This window comes from Macaca mulatta, chromosome 6 (assembly GCF_049350105.2).
Source record: "Macaca mulatta isolate MMU2019108-1 chromosome 6, T2T-MMU8v2.0, whole genome shotgun sequence".
NCBI lineage: Eukaryota > Metazoa > Chordata > Mammalia > Primates > Cercopithecidae > Macaca > Macaca mulatta.
This window is the reverse complement of record NC_133411.1, coordinates 44,467,325-44,484,170: the sequence shown is the minus strand read 5'-3', so window position 1 is coordinate 44,484,170 and position 16,846 is coordinate 44,467,325. Positions and strand designations below refer to the sequence as shown.

The 16,846-nt window shown below is 41.5% G+C and overlaps 1 protein-coding gene across 6 annotated transcripts in view; it reads right to left on the bottom strand.

Moving 5' to 3' along the window:
• Nucleotides 1–16,846, bottom strand: part of NIM1K (NIM1 serine/threonine protein kinase) — a 94,202-nt gene that overhangs the window by 4,370 nt on the left and 72,986 nt on the right.

Genomic DNA, 16,846 nt, shown 5'->3' with positions numbered 1-16,846 from the left:
GGCTAGTTTTTTGTATTTTTAGTAGAGACGGGGTTTCACCATGTTAGCCAGGATGGTCTCGATCTCCTGACCTCGTGATCCACCCGCCTCGGCCTCCCAAAGTGCTGGGATTACAGGCTTGAGCCACCGCGCCCGGCTATTGCAACCATTACAGAACTTTTTGTTGCTCCCTGAAAAGGTGCTGGACATTCATGCCTGGAAACTTTTCTCTACCTGGATCATTCTCTCCATCACTGCTTCCCTGTTCCTTACTCTTGTTCTTTACTCATCGATATAGTTTGGACATTTGTCCCCACCCAAATCTCATTGAAATGTAATCCCCACTGTTGGAGGTGGGGTCTGGTGGGAGGTGTTTGGGTCATGGGCGCCGATGTCTCACGAATGGCTTGGGCCATCTCCTTAGTGATAAGTGAGCTCTCGCTCTGAGTTCACATGAGATCTGGTTCTTTAAAAGTGATGGGATCTTGTGGCATGTTCCCCTGACTCTCGCTCCTGCTTTCACAGTGTGATGTGCCTTCCACCTTCCACCATGATTGGAGCTTCCTGAGGCCTCTATAGAAGCAGATGCCACCACGCTTCCTGTACAGCCAGCAGAGTCATGAGCTAATAAAACAGTTTTTTCTTATAAATTACTCAATTTTGGCTGGGTGCGGCGGCTCACGCCTGTAATCCCAGCACTTTGGGAGGCCAAGGTGGGAGGATCATGAGGTCAGGAGTTTGAGACCAGCCTGGCCAACATGGTGAAACCCCATCTCTACTAAAAATACAAAAATTAGACAGGCCTGGTGGCAGGTGCCTGTCATCCCAGCTACTCGGGAGGCTGAGGCAGGAGAATCGCTTGAACCTGGGGAGGCAGAGGTTGCAGTGAGCCAAGTTCGCGCCACTGCTCTCCAGTCTAGGTGACAAAGAAAGACTCCATCTCAGAAAAAAAAAAAAAAATTACTCAATTTCAGGCATCTCTTTATAGAAATGCGAGAATGGCTTAATACACTCATCATTAACTCCTGATGATCCTTCAAGGTGAGCCTCAGAATGAACCTCTTCAGGAAGCCTCTGTAACACTTGTCCTAGGATGAACGTGATGTTCAGATTCTGTACATTTGGAGCTCTAATGTACTGTAATCTCAGCTAACTGGTTTGTAGATGTCAACTCCCTTGTTTATCTCCCTCTCTTGCCCCATTCCCAACATGAACTGTTTTAATTCACTCTCAGTGCCTGGCATATAATGTCATGTACACGACGCACCAGTACCCAGTGTTGACAGAGTGCTGGTGAGACCAGGAGGAAATCAACACTGCAATGTGCTGCTGGTGGGAGCATTAGTTGGTACAATGGTTCTGGACTGTACTTTGGTATTATGTATTGAAATGCTAAAAAACAGTTGCACCCTGGGACCCAACCACTTCACCTTTGGCAATCTTAAAGAATCTGATGCATGTACAAGGATGTATGTATAAAAAGACTTCTGTGATATTGGGAATAGCTTAAGTATCCAGCAAGAGAGATACTTAAAGTGTGGTACATCTAATTTTATAACGGCACACCATGAAGCTATCAAAAATAATGATGCTAACTAATTAAGATGAAAAGGTGTTCAATAGACAAGTGAGGAAAAATACAAATACACGTTTGCATAGATAAAAATCTGGTAGCATATTTACCAAAATGTTTAGAATAGAGATTTTCTAATTGGCAGATCACAGATAGTTTTCCTTTCAATTTAGTTTTGCTTCTTTGTATTTTCTATTTTTTTGTCATGAATATAGACTTATTGTGTAATGAAAATGATTAATGTTAGAAAATGAATGAATCTTGACTACAAGTGAAACATCATTCATTTTTTGTTTTGGTTCAAACCGTACCGGACTGTGAATTAGATAACAAAGAGGTTACCCGGCCAGTAAACAGACAGAACAGGATCCCAAAGTACCTGTTTGACCTACTTACAAAATAACTGCTTTAAAGAACTTTGGCACTGTGATTATTAGCACGAAAATAGATACAGCTAGTTTAAAAATAGGAGTGTTATTGGTATATTAAAGTAGGTCCACTGGGGCTTCTGGAATGGAAAAGGGTTCACTGGTGTCTGCTGAGCCAGCCCTTCATCGCAGGAGGCAATACTGAGCGGCAGGAGGGCGGCTCTATGAGAGCAGGAGCAGAATGTTTGCTCTGGGGTTTGAATAAGCTCAGCTGGCAATCAGCCCCAGAAAAAAGAACCTGCAATGGCAATCCTGGGGCACTCTTCTTCCCTTTCTTTTCTACTTTTCAGTCTTTAGGATTAAGAGTTCCTTTACCTGTTTATCTGAAACAGAAACCTGGTTTTGTGTAACCTGTTGGGTAAGCTGTTGTTTTAAGGGCTAGAATAATGAATTCCACCCTTCAATTTCCTGTAGAAGAACCCCCCTGCTTCTCCTCAGTTCTCCCATCACATACTCAGGTGTCAGTTAAGGTATCATCATTCTGCTGCCCTCTCCTCCCTGTGGCCACCATACACCATTCTATCCACAGTGAGTGTTCAAGAATCAGGTGGTGGGTGTCAGGCTGCCATCACAAATCTCCTTTTAGCACCACCCTAATTTTCTTTTTCTCTTTTCCTTTCATGGTTCTTAGCAAAGGCTTCCCTCCCAGAGCCAGGTCTAGAGTGTGGCAGGAGAGGCATTGTAAGGGTGAAAGCTTCCTTAAATCCTCTGCCGTAGGTGCCCCGATGGCCTCACCTCGTGTGCAATCACCCTACAGGCAGGCCTCATAGCATAAATGTATGATCATACTAAACACTTTAGAAGCCCTGGTATTCCACATGGTCACTAAGTGGTAGAAACTGCTATTCCATGAAGAGCTAGATCTCTAAATCTGCTCTTTCAATAAATGTTCAATGAGCACCTACTATAAATCAGGCAGTGAAAAAGTTGAACACTGTTCTCATAGTCCAATGACAGAAAGACTGAAAAAAAAATCCCTTCTTACAAGTACAGCACCTATTAGGAAGAGATACAGACATAGAATGGAAAGGCACTATCTGGGTAAGGGCGCTTAGGTTGTGACCAGGAATTGAGGAGAGAGGCCTCATACTTGGCCCAGGAGCTTGGCAAGTATGCTGCCCAGGCAAGACATAAGATGTGTACTTGAGGAACCCACTGTTCTGGAAAAGCAGAATGAGGAGGAGTGGCCCCAGATCAGCCTGGTAGTAGGTAAAGGTCAGATAAGCCAGGAGATTGATTTAGAAATGCAGGCTTTAACTATAGGGCAATGAGAAAATCTAGCAAGGTTTTAAGAGAGAGGGTTGTAATCTGAGTCCCATTTAAGAAGAGCACTCTGGGCCGGGTGTGATGGCTCACACCTGTAATCCCAGCACTTTGGGTGGCCAAGGCGTGTGGATCATGAAGTCAAGAGTTCAAGACCAGCCTAGTCAAGATGGTGAAACTGAAACCTTGCCTCTACTAAAAATACAAAAAATTAGCCGGGCACGGTGGCAGCTGCCCGTACTCCTGGCTACTTGCGAGGCTGAGGCAGGAGAATTGCTTGAACCCAGGGGGCAGAGGTTGCAGTGAGCCGAGATTGCGCCACTGCACTCTAGCCTGGGTGACAGAGTGAGACTCTGTCTCAAAAAAAAAAAAAAAAAAAAAAAAAAGGCACTCTGGCAGGGTGTGAGAAGTGCGGAGAGGAGCAGCAAGCCTAGGAGCAAGTGGGGTCTAGGAGGGGATGATAGAATGATAGAAATCCCAGAGAGAGGACGCTGTAGGTGGTGCAAGGGGAGAGAGAGTAAAGCAGACAGATGGGAGAGGCCAGCCATGCCCTTTCTCCAAATCTGATGAGAAGTCTGACACAGGACCTACCTAGCAGGCAACACATTCTTTAAACCATGACTCCCAGTGCCAGGGTGGTAAGAGCAAAGCAAGATTATTGTATGCAACAGGGAGTCACTGGTGATGGTGAATCCTTAAGAGTAGCTGCCCCAGTGGAAGCGGTGGCTCTACTCAAGGCCACACTATTTGGTTACTATTTGGAATGCAGGCTCAGTGTTGTCAAACCTTCTTCTGATTTCTTTTCAAGAGAAGCCAGACATCTGAAATTTTATGCAAAATCTTCCCATTATTAAGTGTCGACAAATAATTCAAATTTCAAAACCTAGATTAGACCAAGCAAAATACATCTACAGGACCAAGGGGACAAAGGGAAGGGAGCAGATATTAAAACCTAGGAAGATAGTGTTGTGTAGAGGGAAGCTGAGGCTTTCCTTCTAGACACACAAGTTTCCTGAGTCAGCCTTACAGTGAGGGGCTGGGGGAATAAGATTAGGCCCTCTCTCTCTTTCCTTCCCCTGCAAGGGCTCCCTAGAAATCAAAGTCAACTGGAACCCAGAGGACTAAGGAGATTTGTTGTAGTCTTGGGCTGAGAGCAGAATGAAGAAGGGTGGAGAGTAGATCTGGAGGGGCAGATAGAAAATATCAGGTACAGTGGGCTTCGGGGGGGAAAGTGCCAGGGGCATTGGGGGCATAAAACAGGTGGAGGTACCCCTGGTCTGGGGGTTAGGGAAGACTTTTAACACTTTCTCTGGAGTTCAAGAGTTAGCTAGAGAAAAGCAGGGAGAGGTTCTAAAAGGAGAGATGGGTAAGACAGAAGATCTTGAGGTAAGAAAGACCTGAAATATTAGGGTTATGGTCTACAAGCTTTTTTGATTGTCTTCCTTTGTCAATAAAACATTTTTTTTAATATTCAACATCATTAGTTGTTTTATGAATAATAGCTCCAAACTGGAAATAATCTACATGTCCTCAGCTGGTGAATGGTTAAGCAAATTGTGGTACCTTCATCTGTGGAATACCACTCAGCAATAAAAATGAACCAACTATTGATACAATAGCTTAGATGAATTGCCCAAGAAGTATGGTGAGTGAAAAATGCCAATCCTAAAAGGTTACTACTGCATGATTTCTTGTACATAATTTTCTTGAAATGACAACATTATAGAAATGGAGAACAGATTAGTGGCTGGCAGGAGTCAGGAATAGGGTATGGGGGTTAGGAGGTGACTATAGAAGAGCCACTTGAAGTGCCCTTGTAATAATGGACTTGTCCTGTATCTTTACTGTGGTGGTGAATATAACAACTTATTTATGTGATAACATTCCATAGAGTTAAAATACGTACACACGCATGAATACAAGAACTGGGAAAATCTTAATAAGATCAGTGAATTAAATCAATATTAATATCAAGGTTATGATCATAGTTTTGAAAGATGCAAGTTTGTGTGAAACTAGGTAAATGGTCCATGTGGTCTCTGTACATATTCTTACAACTGCATGTGCATAATAAAACATTTTTGAGCACTACTCTAATATATGTATATGTATTTATAAAGTGTATCCATGTACTACTGGTTTACACATTTTCAATATATATAATCACAGAAATTAAAAATATGTAATCACAAATAAATATAGAAGGAAGTTCTAATATTTTTTCCCTCATCCCAGTGAATCATCTTGGGCATCCTCTGGGGGTATATGCACCCTCAGAGATGACTGACTTTGAAGAATTGAAAGAAGAGAGTAGGGCTGCCATATGGGGAAGAAGGAAAAATATAAGCCAAAAAAGAGGCAGGAGAGTTGGCCATAGCCAAGGTATTGTGAGTCATTTCACATTAAGGGCAGTAAGAAGCTGTTGGAAACTTGTAAGCAGGGAGTTACATGATCAGGCTTGCAATTTCTGAAACATCACCTCTGGCTGCTATGGGGGAAATGATATAAACATGAAGACAAATTACAGTAGCTTAATCCAATGAGGAAAGGAGGAGATATTTAGGAGGTGAAATAAATAGGACTTGGTGTTTGGGTGTTAGGGGTTGAGGAAAAGGTCAAGGTTTCTCAGTTGAGCAACTGAGAGGCTGGTGACATTCACTGGAGGAGGATCTCTATTAATGTTATAATGCCTTTGGGCACTCCCTAAGTTCCCCTGTCTCTCTCCCAGGTTGTTGTGTTCACTTTGCTAAACCATGACTCTGGTTAAATCCCGCTTCCCACTGCTCTCTGCCTGCACCCATGCTGTTGAATATAATGGCTTGTCTCACTTTGAATTTCTGATCACTAACCTCAGGTGGCCCTTTAAAGCTCCTGGCAGACATTCTTTCCCTAGTCCAATAAACTTCACACACTTTTGAATAACTCTTTCATGGCTTCTTTTCTCTCATCAAGTCTCTAATGCCTTCTTCCACTCCTCACTCATAGCTAGTAACCTTGCTTCCTACTTTATCGAGTAAAGTAAGCAATAGAGGAGAATTTCCTCAAGTCCTTCTCACCATGTCTTCTAACCTACCTGAATCTGTCGTCCTTCCTTTTACTTTGGATAAACAATTCCTACTCTTATCTAAGGCCTAGTTAAGACTCTTTTATATGTTGAATAGATTCCATCTGCTCTCATATACTAAAGAGCAGCCCTCCAAAAATGTTTTTTTTTCTTCTCTCCTGCATCTTTGATTTTCTCTTCCCACTGGATTGTTTCCATCATCACACATTTATGCCATTGATAAAAAGTCTTCCCCTCAGCAGAAATCTTACAAGCCAGAAGGGATTGGAGTCCAATCTTTAGCCTCCTTAAACAGAATAAGTGTCAGTCAAGAATTTTGTATCCAGCAAAACTAAGTTGCATAAATGAAGGAGAAATAAAGTCTTTTCCAGACAAGCAAATGATGAAGGAATTTGTCACTACCAGACCAGTCATACACAAAATTCTAAAAGGAGTTCTAAATCTTGAAAGTTGACATGTGTCAGAATAGAACCTCTTGAAAGCATAAAACTCACAGGACCTATAAAACAATAACACACACACACACACACGCACACACACACAAAAGGATCCAGGTAATAATCAACATGATGACTAGAATTGTACCTTACATCTCAATGTTAATATTAAACATAAATGGCATAAACGTTCCACTTAAAACATATAGATTGACAGAATGGATAAAATATCACAAACCAAATATCTGCTGTCTTCAAGAGATTCATCTAATGCATAAGGATTCACATAAACTCAAGGTAAAGGGGTGGAAAAAGATGTTCTGTGTATATGGAAACCAAAGGCCAGTAGAAGTAGCTATTCTTTTCTTTCTTTTTTTTTTTTTTTTTTTTTTTTTTTGAGATGAAGTCTCACTTTGTTGCCCAGGCTGGAGTGCAAGGTGTGATCTTGGCTCACTGCAACCTCTGCCTCCCAGGTTCAAGCAATTCTCCTGCCTCAGCCTCCTGAGTAGCTGGGATTACAAGTGCCCACCACCACGCCTGGCTAATTTTTTTGTAAATTTAGTAGAGATGGGGTTTCACCATCTTTGTCAGGCTGGTCTTGAACTCCTGACCTCAGGTAATCTACCTGCCTCAGCCTCCCAAAGTGCTGGGATTTACAGGCATGAGCCACCATGCCTGGCTAGGAGTAGCTATTCTTATATCAAATAAAACAGACTTTAAACCAACAACAGTTAAAAAAGAAAAAGACAAAGAAGGTCATTATAAAACCACCTTTGCAAAAATTATGTCACTGAGAGAATTATGGCAGTGAGGGAGAACTGATCTACCAACCTCCCTCTTGCCTTTAGCCTTCAGGCTGCCTTAATTATTCCTGGGCTTAGGCTTGGCTAGCTTTGGGAGACATTTAATTTGTAGTTTAAATGATAATAATCTTTCCCAAAACTCAACCACCTTTGTAAAGCTAATGAGAGACCACCAGACTTAGGAGGAGGAGAAGAGCCTGAAATCTGCTAAGGTGTGGATATAAATGATTGCCAGCCATTATTCCAGAGATCACAAGATATACAACTCCCCCAATTACTCATGCAGATAACATCACTGTTATAGAACCTAAGTTAGCCTTTTGAGATATCTTTTCAGGTTTTTTGCATGTCTGACACAGATGGCTTCACTTGGACCCATATGGACCCACCAACCACTCCTGTTGTCCCACAGAAATGACTCAGCATAAGAGGACAGCTTCAACTGTGATTTCGTCTCCAACCCAAACAATTAGCAGTAAGCCCCTCATCTGGTCAGCCCAATCCCTTCCCCCAAACTGTCTTTGAAAAATCCCTAATGTACAAGCCTTTGATGAGATTGATTTGAGTAAAACTCCATCCTGGTTTGACCACATGGCATGGCTGGCCTTGCATCAATTAAACTCTTTCTTCACCACAATGCCATGAACTGATTTTGCTTGTGCAGTGGGCAGAAAGAACCTGTTAGGTGGTTACAAGTATATAATGATAAAAGGATTAATCTGACAAGAGAATATTGTAATCTAAAATATACGTGTACCTAACTATGGAGCTCCAAAATTCATAAAACAATTACTACTAGACCTAAAGAAAGATATAATGAGCAACACAATAATAGTGGGATACTTCAAGACCGCACTAACAGCACTAGACAGACCATCGAGGCAGAAAGTCAACAAAGAAACAATGGACTTAAACAATAGTCTAAAACAAATAGACCTAACAGATATTTACAGAACATCTGACCCAAGAACTATAGAATATACTTTCTTCTCATCAGCACATGGAATATACTACAAGATAGACCATATGATTGGCTACAAAACAAGTATCAATAATTTTTAAAAATCAAAATCATATCAAGAATCTTCTCAGACCACAGTAGGATAAAACTAGAAACCAACTCCAAAAGGAATTCTCAGAACTATACAAATACATGGAAATTAAACAATCTGCTCCTGTTCAATTTTGGGGTTAACAATGAAATCAAGATGAAAATTTAAAAATTACTTGAAATGAATGATAATATGACACAGTTATCAAAACTTCTGAGATACAGCAAAAGTGGTGCTAAGAAGAAAGTTGATAGCACTAAATGCCTACATCAAAAAGTCTGAAAGGTCACAACTTGACACCCTAACTCTGCACCTCAAGGAACTAAATAAGCAGGAACAAAAGAAACCCAAAGCTAGAGAAGAAAAGAAATAACAAAGACCAGAGCAGAAATAAATGAAATTAAAACAAAAATATTACACAAGATTAGTAAAACAAAAAGCTGGTTCTTTGAAAAGCTAAACAAAATTGGTAGACGATTAACTACATTAACTAAGGAGACAGAAGTTTTGAATAAGTTCAATTAGAAATGAAAATAGAGACATTACAACCAATGCCACAGAAATACAAAAGATCATTTGAGATTACTATGAACACCTCTATTCACACAAACTAAAAAACAGAAGAAATGGATAAATTCCTGGAAATTTACAACCCTCCCAGATTAAATCAGGAAGAAATAGATATCCTGAACAGACCAAATAACAAGCAGTGAGACTGAATAAGTAAAATTTACTGATTAAAATTGCCAGCAACAAAAAAGCCTAGGGCCAGATGGATTCATAGCTGAATTCTACCAGACAGTCAAAGAAGAATTGGAACCAATCCTACTGAAACTATTCAAAAAGATTGAGAAAGACAGAATCCTCCCAAACTCATTCTATGAAGCCAGTACCACCCTGTGCCAAACCCAGGAAATGACATAACAAAAAAGAAAACTACGGATCAATATTCCTGACAAACATAGATGCAAAAGTCCTCAAGAAAATACCAGCAAACAGAATCCAACAGCAAATCAAAAAGATAATACATCATGATCAAATGGGCTTTGTCCCAGAGACAGAGGGAAGGTTTAACATATGCAAGTCATGGGGAAGGTTCAAAGATAGCCGAATAGGAACAGCTCCAGTCTACAGCTCCCAGCATAAGAGATGCAGAAGATGGGTGATTTCTACATTTCCAACTGAGGTACCAGGTTAATCTCATGGGGCTTGTGGGACAGTGGGTGCAGCCCACAGAATGTGAGCCAAAGCAGGGCGGGGCATCGCCTCATCCAGGAAGTGCAAGGGGTCAGGGAATTCCCTTTCCTAGCCAAGGGAAGCCATGACAGATGGTACCTGGAAAATCGGGACACTCCCACCCTAATACTGCACTTTTCCAACGGTCTTAGCAAATGGCACACCAGGAGATTATATCCTGTGCCTGGCTCAGAGGGTCCCATGCCCACGGAGCCTCACTCACTTCTAGCACAGCAGTCAGATTGAACTGAAAGGCAGCAGTGAGACTGGGAGAAGGGCATCCACTATTGCTGAGGCTTGACTAGGTAAACAAAGCAGCTGGGAAGCTTGAACTAGGTGCAGCCCATCGAAGCTCCAGGAGGCCTGCCTGCCTCTGTAGACTCCACCTCTGGGGGCAGGGCATAGGTGAACAAAAGCCAGCAGAAACTTCTGCAGACTTAAACATCCCTGTCTGACAGCTTTGAAGAGAGTAGCGGGTCTCCCAGCACAGAGTTTGAGATCTGAGAATGGACCGACTGCCTCCCCAAGTGGGTCCTTGAACCCAAATGGCCTAACTGGGAGACACCTCCAAGTAGGGGCCAACTGATGCCCCACACAGCCAGGTGCTGCTCTGAGAAGAAGCTTCCAGAGGAAGGATCAGGCAGCAACATTTGCTATTCTGCAATATTTGCTGTTCTGCAGCCTCCACTGGTGATACCCAGGCAAACAGGTCAGAAGTAGACCTCCAGCAAACTCTAAAAGACCTGCAGCTGAGGGTCCTGACTGTTAGAAGGAAAACTAACAAACAAAGGACATCCACAACAAAACCCCATCTGTACGTCACCATCATCAAAGACCAAAGGTAGATAAAACCACAAAGATGGGGAGAAACCAGAGCAGAAAACCTGAAAATTCTAAGAATCAGAGTGCCTCTTCCCCTTCAAAGGAATTCAGCTCCTTGCCAGCAATGGAACAAAGCTGGATGGAGAATGACCTTGACAAGTTGAGAGAAGAAGGCTTCAGACAATCAGTAATAAGAAACTTCTGACTGGATGTTCGAATCCATCAGAAAGAAGCTAAAAACCTTGAAAAAAGATTAGACAAATGGCTAACTAGAATAAGCAGCATAGAGAAGACCTTAAATGACCTGATGGAGCTAAAACCACGGCATGAGAACTATGTGATGCATGCACAAGCTTCAGTAGCTGATTCGATCAAGTGGAAGAAAGGGTATCAGTGATTGAAGATCAAATAAATGAAATGAAGCGAGAAGAGAAGTTTAGAGAAAAAAGAGTAAAAAGAAATGAACAAAGCCTCCAAGAAATATGAGACTATATGAAAAGACCAAATCTACATCTGATTGGTGCACCTGAAAGTGACAGGGAAAACAGAACCAAGTTGGCAAACACTCTTCAGGATATTATCCAGGAGAACTTCCCCAACATAGCAAGGCAGGCCAACATTCAAATTCAGGAAATACAGAGAATGCCACAAAGATACTCCTCAAGAAGAGCAACTCCAAGACTCACAATTGTCAGATTCATCAAAGCTGAAATGAAGGAAAAAATGATAAGGGCAGCCAGAGAGAAGGGTTGGGTTATCCACAAAGGGAAGCAGGGAAGCCCATCAGACTAACAGCAGATTTCTTGGCAGAAACTCTACAAGCCAGAAGAGAGTGGGGGCCAATATTCAACATTCTTAAAGAAAAGAATTTCCAACCCAGTGTTGGGAGCAAACCCCCCAAAATCTAGCCAGGAAGTTTAACTGGCCCCAAAACTGGCCATAAACAAAATCTCTGCAGCACTGTAACACGTTCGTAATGGCCCTAACACCCAAGCTGGAAGGTTGTGGGTTTATGGGAATGAGGGCAAGGAACACCTGGTCTGCCCAGGGCAGAAAACCGCTTAAAGGCATTCTTAAGCCACAAGCAATAGCATGAGCAATCTGTGTCTTAAGAAAGTATTCCTGCTGAAGTTAACTAGCCCAACCTATTCCATTCATTTGGTCCATCCCTTCATTTCCCATAAAGGATACTTTTAGTTAATTTAGTATCTATAGAAACAATGCTAATGACTGGTTTGCTGTTAATAAATATGTGGGTAAATCTCTGTTTGGGGCTCTCAGCTCTGAAGGCTGTGAGACCCCTGATTTCCCACTTCAAACCTCTATATTTCTGTTTGTGTTCTTTAATTCCTCCAGCACCACTGGGTTAGGGTCTCCCTGACCAAGCTGGTCTCAGCAAGTGGTGTCCATTCATGGGAGCTCGAATACAGGTCGAAGGGTTGCTGGAGTGACAGTTGGAATGGAAAACTAGCTGGAGGACACCTGAGTATTCTTAAAGCAATCCCCGTGGTGAGTAAGAAGGGGAGCTCAGAAGTGTCAGGGTAACAATGGGACAGGCTTGGGGTCTGGTTCTTTTCACCTTGGAACTTTTTCACACTGATGAGGAGGATGGAGAGTATAGAGAAGTAACAGAAGAGGTTACAGAGCATGTTTATTTGCCAGCTAAAGCTAAAGTGGCAAAGGAAGGACAGGTTCATCCCTACCCTTCTGCACCCCCTCATTAATATTTTGAAGAAAATGACCCCCCAGATCTTTCTTTTCCAGAGGACACTGGGCAAAAAGTCATTGCCCTAGTGACTGTTCAAGCAGCACCTCAAGCGATGGCTCTTAGTTCTATTCAGGCAGGAATTCAGCAAGCTAGACAAGAGGGTGATTTAGAGGCTTGGCAGTTCGTATTAGAATACACCCCCCAGATCAACAGAGAAATATTACATCTACATTTGAGCCTTTTCCTTTTAAAGGAAAGGAAGATACAGAATTAAAACAAGCAATAAGTCAGTATGGATCATGTTCTCCTTTTGTCATGGGACTGTTAAAGAATGTTACTGTTTCCAGTCAGATGATTCCTACTGACTGGGATGCTCTTACTCGAGCTTGTCTAACTCCTGCTCAGTTCTTACAATTTAAAACATGGTGGGCAGATGAAGCTTCCATTCAGGCTGGTCACAATGTCCAGGCCTAACCTCAAATTAATATAACTGCACACCAGCTTTTGGGGGTTGGCGGCTGGGCTGGTTTAGATGCAACACTGGTCATGCAGGATGATGCCATAGAACAGCTTAGAGGGGTGTGCATTAGAGCTTGGGAAAAAAAATCAATTCAGGTGGGGAACAATACCCTTCCTTTAGTGCTATAAAACAGAGACCAAGAGAACTATATGTTGATTTTATAGCTCGGTTACAAGAGCCTCTTAAAAAGATGATTGCAGATTCGGCTGCTCAGGATATAGTGCTGCAGTTATTAGCTTTCGACAATGCTAATCCCGATTGCCAGGCTGCTCTGCAATCTAGTAGAGGGAAAGAACATTTAGTTGATAATGTCAAGGCCTGTGATGGTATCGCAGGTAATCTGCATATAGCTCCTTTGTTGGCACAGGCAATGGCAGGACTGAGAGTGGATAAAGGAAATACTCCATTTCCTGGAGCTCGTTTTAACTGTGGGAAACATGGTCATACTAAAAAAGAATGTAGAAAAAATCAGCAAGTCAGGCTGCCAGATAGGGGAAAAAAGAATACTGTTGAGCCTGAAATATGTCCAAAATGTAAAAAAGGAAAATATTGGGCTAATCAGTGTCACTCTAAGTTTGCTAAAGAAGGGAACTCAATTTCAGGAAATGCCATGAGGGGCCTGTCCCAGGCCCCGTTCTAAAGCAGGGCATTTCCAGCTCAGGCCATTCCCTCACCCCTGTACAATGTCTGTCCCCTGCCACAGCCGTAGTGCCGCAGTAGATTTATGCTGCACAAAAGCTGTGAGCCTTCTGCTTGGGGAACCCCCGCAAAAGGTCCCAACAGAAGTCTGTGGACCCTTGCCAGTGGGGACAATAGGATTAATTTTAGGAAGGTCTAGTTTAAGTTTAAAAGGCATACAAATACATACAGGAATCATTGATTGAGATTATAATGGGAAAATTCAAATTGTTATATCTACTTCTGTTCTCTGAAAAGCAGAGCCAGGAGAGCACATAGCACAGCTCCTGGTTGTGTCATATGTGGGAACAGGAAAAAGTGAAATCAAACGAACAGGTGGATTTGGAAACACAAATAAATAAGGCAAAGCAGCTTATTGGGTAAATCAAATTACTGATAAACGTCCTACCTGTGAAATAACTAGTCAAGGAAAGAAATTTAAAGGTTTGGTAGATACAGGAGTGGACATTTCAATCATTTCTCTACAGCACTGGCCATCCACGTGGCCAATTCAACCCACTCAATTTAACATAGTTGGAGTTGGTATAGCTGCTGAACTATATCAAAGTAGTTATATTTTGCACTGTGAGGGGCCCGACAGACAACCTGGGACTATTCAACCAATTATAATTTCTGTACCTATAAATGTATGGGGAAGAGATTTATCACAATAATGGGGAGCACAAGTTCTAATTCCAGAACAATTATACAGCCCTCAGTCAACATACAATGCATGAAACGGGGTATGTCCCTGGTATGGGGCTAAAAAAAATTTGCAAGGTTTGGAAGAACTGCTTCAAGTGGAAAAACAAAGTTCCCACCCAAGATTAGGAAATAATTTTTGATGGTGGTCATTGTTAAGCCTCCAGAACCTATACCTTTAAAACGGTTAACAGATAAGCCAATTCGGATAGAACAATGGCCGCTAAGTAAAGAAAAACTGGAGGCTTTAGAGAAATTAGTTGCTGAACAATTAGAAAATGGGCACATAGCTCCTACATTTTCCCCTTGGAATTCTTCAGTTTTCGTAATTAAGAAAAAATCAGGTAAATGGAGAATGTTAACTGACTTAAGAGCTATCAATTCATTAAACAACCTATGGGAGCATTACAGCCAGGATTGCCTTCTCCTGCTATAATTCCAAAAAATTGGCTTTTAATAGTCATAGATTTAAAAGACTGTTTCTTTACTATCCCTTTAACTGAGCAAGACTATGAACAGTTTGCATTTACAATTCCTGCAGTAAACGACATGCAGCCTGCTAAGCGTTATCATTGGAAAGTGTTGCCACAGGGCATGTTAAAGAGTCCAACTATTTGCCAGACTTTTGTGGGGCAAGCAATTGAACCTACTCGTAAAAAATTTTCACAGTGCTACATTATTCACTATACCGATGATATATTTTGTGCTGCCCCTACTCGAGAAATATTACTCCCATGTTATGATCACTTGCAATATTCAATTTCTTGCGCTGGTTTAATTATAGCTCCTGACAAAATTCAGACTACTACTCCTTACTCCTACTTGGGGACCTTAGTAAATGACACTACCATTGTGTCACAGAAAGTAACCATACGTAGGGATAAATTAAAAACATTAAATGATTTTCAAAAATTACTAGGGGATATTAATTGGATATGACCTGCTCTAGGCATTACTACCTATGCCATGAGTAATCTGTTTTCTATCCTTAGAGGAAATCCTAGTCTAGCCCTCGGCAATTAACAAAAGAGGTGGAGGCAGAATTACAACTGATGGAGAAGCATGTCCATAAAGCTCAGATAAATAGAATAGATCTAGAGAAGACTCTAGATTTGCTAATTTTTTCAACTCAGCATTCACCTACTGGTGTTATTGCCCAAGAACAGGACTTAGTAGAGTGGCTTTTTCTTCCACATACTACACAGACTCTAACTCCTTATTTAGATCAAATCACTACTATGATAGGGATTGGGAGAACTCAGATTGCTAAATTACATGGATATGATCCTGGAAAAATTATTGTCCTTCTCACGAAGGCACAAATATAGCAAGCTTTTATAAATAGTCTTACTTGGCAAACCCATGTAGCTGACTTTGTGGGTATTCTCGATAATCATTTTCCTAAAACGAAGCTGTTTCCATTTTTGAAATTAACTAATTGGATTCTCCCTAAATTAACTAAATTTAAACCAATTGAAGGTGCTAAGAATATTTTTACAGATGGGTCTAGTAATGGTAAACCTTCTTATTCTAGTTCAAAAAATAAAGTTTTTCAGACGCCCTATACTTCAGCTCAAAAAGCAGAGCTTGTAGCTGTAATTGAGGTATTGACTGCTTTTGATATGCCTATTAATGTGATTTCTGATTCTTCATATGTGGTTCACTCTACACAATTAATTGAAAATTCTGGGTTACGATTTCATACAGATAAACAACTGATGACTTTACCCAATTGCAAACAGCAGTTAGGAGTAGAATGCATCCTTTTTACATCACTCACATTAGAGTTCATACACCTTTTCCAGGACCTTTGACTGAAGGGTATCAAATGGCTGATGGCCTAGTTGCTAATGCAATATCTAATGCTAGACACTTTCACAATTTAACCCATGTTACTGCCTCTGGTCTCAAAAACAGACACAGCATTACCTGGAAAGAAGCTAAAGCTATTATCCAGTGATGCCCAACTTGCCAAACGGTACATTCCTCATCTTTTACAGGAGGAGTTAATCCTCAAGGACTGGAACCTAACTCTAATTGACAAATGGATGTCACACATGTTCCCTCGTTTGGGAGACTAGCTTATGTACATGTATCTGTGGACACTTTTCTCATTTTGTCTGGGCTACATGCCAAACAGGAGAGTCTTCCACCTGGGTTAAACGTCACGTTTTGCAGTGTGTTGTGGTGATGGGCATTCCAGCTTCTATTAAAACAGATAATGCCCCAGGCTATACTAGCCAAGCTCTAGCTACATTTTTCTCTATGTGGAATGTTAAACACATTACTGGTATCCTATATAACTCTCAAGAACAAACCATAGTGGAAAGAATGAATCTCTCCCTAAAGCAGCAGTTGCAAAAGCAGAAAGGGAGAGATAGAGAATATGGAACCCCATAAATGCAACTGAACCCAGCACTATTAACTTTAAATTTTTTGAGCCTGCCCAAAGGCCAGACGTTATCAGCAGCTGAAGAGCATCTACAGAAACCAGGTGCAAAGACAGAAACAGAACAACTGATTTGGTGGAGAGATCTGATAACAAAAAGTTGGGAAATAGGTAAAATAATAACTTGGGGTA